Below are 5,479 nucleotides of genomic sequence, written 5' to 3'. Positions count from 1 at the left end.
GAAGCGAGAGGTGACGCTCTTAATATTCACGGAAGAGAGGGAGGGAAAAAAAAAAAAATCGATTTGCTACTAAATTTAGCCTGAAATATCGAGTTTAAAAATAAACTTCCTGGAAACTTGTTGGTTTGAAGATTTATTCTAAAAGCCCAGAACCTGCCAGCTTTTCCCTGGCTCTGTCGGGGCAGCGTGGCGTGGACACTACTGGCGTGGACACTGCCCCCGTGTTCCACAGGGGGCTCAAACCGGAGATGAGAGCGTTATTAAATGCCCTATAAATGGAGGAATCCCCCATCTGGCCGGCAGGGGCCGGACCCTGGCTTGTTGAAGACCCCAACCACATGGGAGATGCCCTTATCTACCCAACTGCCGCAGCCTTCGAACACCTTACAACACCTTTGGGCTGAGAATTTTTGGCAAAACCACGTCGGTAAAGCCTCGATTTGTGCCGATCGTTGACGCTTCTTAAGCCGAGACGGCGAAACCAGACATTAATAGTTCATCGGGACAGAAACACAAGACAAATTTGCTCTTCACATCCTTTATTAAAGACCCGTCCAGGCCCCCGCTTGCCCCAACCCTTTGCCCCCCCAGGACAGAGGAGTTCGAGGGGACGAAGAAGAGGGTTTTCCAGTGGGACCATTGAAATTCCGGTGTGAGGTCCCCACTCCGGGTCCAGCGCATCTCTCAGGCTCACCGCCAGCCCGGCTGAATTAACGGTTTGTACTCAATTGCCTTGAAATTAACTTAAAACTAATTAGACAAAATACTGCAATAATTTCGTTGCAATTTGGCCTCATTGAGCACTGGAAGAGCATCCGAAAGGCGGCTGTTGCTAGAGGATGGCCAACACAAGCCTCCCCCCCTACCCTCCCCCCCGAATCAAGCAGGACTTTTTTTCAGCTCTGAATTTTTTTATTTTTTTTTTTCAGCATCTGTAGCGGGTGCTCCCCTCCAAACAGAGTCCATCGCGAGACGGTGGTTTTCAACAGAGAACATCTCGGCGCACCGTTGGGTGAAACTCAACGTTTGCATCCTCCCACCGTCTACCGGAGTACGGTGAGCTCAGCGTAGGGGGAGAAGAGCAAACACAGCAATTAAATCTTTGGAAGAAACCCCTTATTTGGCCCTAAAGGAGAAGTTTTAGAAGGTTGGATCTTACTCTGCCATCTGCCAGGAGCCTTAGGCTTAGCTGGGGCTGCAGGTAACTCCTTGGCGGAGGCAGCAGCTGCTCCTGCCGAAGTCCCCACTGGCTCGTTATCGCACCAGATCTTCACTCCAGTAAACAGGTCTAACTGGGGCAAAGACGATGTAAAAATCTGCCAAAGAGGTTTTGTAGAAGGGATTCCTCCTGGGGGGGGGGACACACACACAGATGAAGACACCAGATACCAAAGGAGCTCCAGCAATGCCGAGTCAAAGGAGAGGGCGATCCCGAAGCTGCATCTCCCCAGGGTGGATGGACGGAGCGCAGCGGCTGCTCTCGGCACAGCGTTTCGGGATGCTGGAGCCGGAACGCGGCAGTGCCCGAGGGCAAAGAGCGCTCTTCCCGGCTGAGCTTAGCGGGGCTAAGCCGCCCGGTTTAGCCCAAATTCCTGGAAAAGCATGCGGGAACTGAATACGTTTCTCAGTATCTGGGGAACACAAAACGGTATGAAAGGTATTAGTTTGCCATCAGAGGGATTCTGACACTCAGGTGTTTGCAGCAAGTGCAGAGGAGATGGGTTTTGTGTCATCGTGTCGTTCTTAGAGATGAAAGCACACAGGTTAAATTAGATGTACGATCACTGGGAAGGGGAGAAAACCCTCCTGGCTCCTATCTTCTGGAAGGGGTCTACAAATGTTACAAATCCCCTTTAAAATTTTGTATTATATTAATAAGGAAAACTCTGAGTTTATTACCCACACTATTAGGCCAGCACTTTAAAGGGGCAGTAGGTTCTAGGTCCAGCTCTTGGAGCAGCCCTACGTCTCCCCAAGGCTTTTCCCTCCCAGCCAGGGACAGCAGAGCTGTAGGGCGCGGGACAGCCCTGACCCTCACAGATGTTGTCAAAAATCTCTCCCAGTTCACCTTGACAGGACTTAAACCACCTCCTCGCCTCTTCCTCCCCTTCAAATAATTATATCAGCACCTTTCCAGCTCGGAGATTTTGTCTCTCTTCTGTTTTCCCAGACCTTCTCGGCGCTGTTATCGGGGAAGGGCAGGCAGGCTGTGCCCGACGCAGTCGCACCCCAGAAACCCACGGAGACCTTTCCCCAAATTCTCTTCGGGACACACACCCACCCTGCACTGCAGACCCCGGCCACGCAAGCCCCACGCACTCGCGCTGCATAAAACCAGCAGAAGGGGCAGAGGGACCAGGTCTCTCTTTCTCTCTTTTTGTTTTGCTTTTTATTTTCCCTGCAGACAAAAATAATAATAATAAAAAAAAAATATTCTAGTTCATACCCGTAGCAAATAAGCAGCAGCGTTTATAATCACTCTGTGGTTTAATGAAATACAGCAGCAATTCCCAGTTCTCTCCCTAGTGAGCCCCAGCAAACATTTCTGTTTGGTTTCTACGGGAGCGGCCGAGTCCCACGGAGACATCTTTCACATCGGAAGCCTAAAGAAAATTCACAAGCGTCTTTATAAAATGTTAACTTTGGGCTGTAACAAACTGGGCTCGCGATTTAACAGCTTCAAAGCTTCTGCTCGAAAGACAAGACACGTCAGAGACGGAAACCTCCTCGTGGAAGGGTTTACACCACTTTCATGTTTAGCCCTCCTAGGATCTACCTGATGTCCACCTCCGGCTGGCGAGGGAGGTGCCAGGAACCATTAGAATAACGATACTCTGCTAAACGAATGTGGCACTACAAAGGGGTGCAGTTTTAGGTGTTGACGAGGCAGCGTAAATAGTTCAGGAAAACATCTGAAAATACCTTACTCTTTCCTCAAGGAGCAGAACTGTCACCCGCCCAAACGCCCAGGATCCATCAGGGGACCAGAAGCCTCGTGCCGGAGCCAGAGGTCAGGAAGCCACTGACCCACAGAGGCAGCGACAGACAGAAAGGCAAGCTGAGCCAGCGAGGGGAGCAGCGGTGTGACCCCCAAAGGCAAGCGGCGATCTGCCTCGGGGTGCCGGGGACAGCCCAGGGCGAAGGTGCGTCCCTGGCCTTTAGGTTAATCTTATTTTTGCACCGGGCAGAGCACGAAATAAAACTGCGCGTGGACAAAAATTTCGAGGAGAGCGCAGCGCTCCCACCACACACAGGACTACCGGCTTGTGGCTCGCGCCTCTTCCCCTCGTCACCTCGGTGAGCGACAGGGACACGTCCACATCCCCTCGCCGGGCGCCTGCGCAGCGTTTTCAGTGTTTGCTCTCAAACGCTGTACCCGGGAGCCAGGCAGGTCAACCTCTGCGTTTCTCTTTACAGAAGAGGTAGTGGGAACGGAGAAGGAAGGAGAGCCCACCAGCACCAGGCTGCAGCAGAAGTGAAAAGGGTTGGTTTAAAGACAAATCTCACTCCTACAACACCAGGAAATATTTCAGTATATTTTAATAGTAAAACGATTCCTATTTTTCAAGCAACGTCCCACCTGGATGTGTCTCGGGAGTATTTTTGCTTCCCGGTCCTGCCGTACTGGGGCAAAGTCTCAGAGGTCGTGGCTCTACCTGCGTCTGCCCGCGCACAACGATCCCCAACAACTCACCGCGTGCTGCCATCGCTAACACAAACACCTCCCCGCCATCGAAACCACTTCCACAAACAGCGCACCACGGGACTCGACTCAGTCTCCTTCTCTCTCTCTCTCTCTCTCTCCTTCGGGAGAAGAGCAGGAGGAAAAAATTAGCTTTTAATAACAGTCTGGGTTGAGATTTGGAGCAGGCTACGGAACAGAGGAGATGCCAATATTTTATTTAGTAAAAAGGTATGTATTCAGGTAGCAGAACACCTTACAGTAACTAACTCGGCAGGAAAGGTTAAAGTCATAGCACAGCCCTAGATCGATTTGGGGGAGTAAGACGGGGAAGACGACGGGGAGACTGTAAGGGAAGCAGCTTCAGACTCGAACCTTGGCTTCCAATAGAGTGTATTCAGAAAAATATTGCATGAAAAGCCTCAGGGTTTTAGTTCTTTCATAGATGTATATTTACCAGTTTTCACAAAGACTGCAGGAATACGATTATAAACAATAAATTAGGACTTCATGTTGCTATCATTTGGCATAACACAATCAGGCAATTTTTCCTTTTTAAATATAAGGCAACACAAGCCAACACATAATTTAATCCGTCTTTAGTCAAATTGCTTAACTTTGCTAAAGAGTTACCACTAAAGAACGGTTTATAGTACACTTAAAAGAATTTAAATAATGACATGATATAAGTGTACTAACTTACGCAAGGAGTCAGAAAACGTACTCTGCTAAGCTTTGAAACCTAAATATTTGTTACAGCCCAGGACTACACGTCTAAATTAAAAAAATACAAATAAATGTTTTCTAATTTTTCCATTTACGAAAAACTTTTAAGAATCTCTAGCCAACTATGACGTCACTTCAAAACTTGTTATTTTTTTTGTTTTTTCAATTTTGTACGATGTCTTAAGATTTTAAACCATGCTCGTTAAGGAAAGTTCAAGGAGCAAATACTTAAGGCTTTGTTTTTCAAAGGGCTGTGAGGGAGGCCAGTGGATGGCAGAGGCCAGTGGGTTCACCCATACACAATGCTACTCAAACCCACACTACCAGGCGACATTCATACAGAAATATTACACTTAAAAGTTACAGTGTAGAGCAATATTTTTAGCCAGTGTACATATAAAGAATCAATGCTTTTTATTTTTTTTAAGGTTTTTTTTTTTTTTTTTTAATTTCCAAACTTGATTGTGATCATTATGTTCAAGTATTAGTCTCATTAACAGAGATGAGAAATTTTCTACTTACAACAAATTCGGCTGTTAGAAAGGAAAGGTGTGTTTCGGTACACTGAGGAGAGAACAAGACGCTGAGGTTACCCAATAGTTAGTGTCCTACGGTCACTGACTCGACTAGCTGCTGGAAGCGACGTGGGAAAGGAACAGAAAGAGTTAGGCACCGAGACCCTGGGAAAAAGGGATGTTATAAATAGCTTCGCTAATTCCCAGAGAGGAGATTTGTTCCATTAAATCTGCCGTGGCGTTTGGATGGAGAGGAATACGGGACCAGCAGTCCCACAGTGGCTCACGAGCGGGGGCTTTGCTTCAGATCGTTGATCTGAACCGCCTCCCGACCCGTCGGTACCGCTGCCGCAACGGGACCGTGCCACGCCACCCCACGCGCCTGCTCATTGCACCGGAGACGAGCTCGAGTTACGTCTCCTCGCCCTGAAATTAATTCTAGCTACTGGAGAAGCGACTGAACCCTTTTTGGAGTTGTCAGTGGGTCTGGATTCCCTTCACGTCAGGACGGCCAGACTCCTAGCAGCGAGGGGTTCACACACAGTTAGCTCTTACG

This window comes from Charadrius vociferus, unplaced genomic scaffold (genome assembly GCF_000708025.1).
Source record: "Charadrius vociferus isolate BGI_N301 unplaced genomic scaffold, ASM70802v2 scaffold1746, whole genome shotgun sequence".
Lineage (NCBI taxonomy): Eukaryota > Metazoa > Chordata > Aves > Charadriiformes > Charadriidae > Charadrius > Charadrius vociferus.
The sequence above is the reverse complement of the archived record's forward strand: the minus strand, read 5'-3'. Positions refer to the sequence as shown.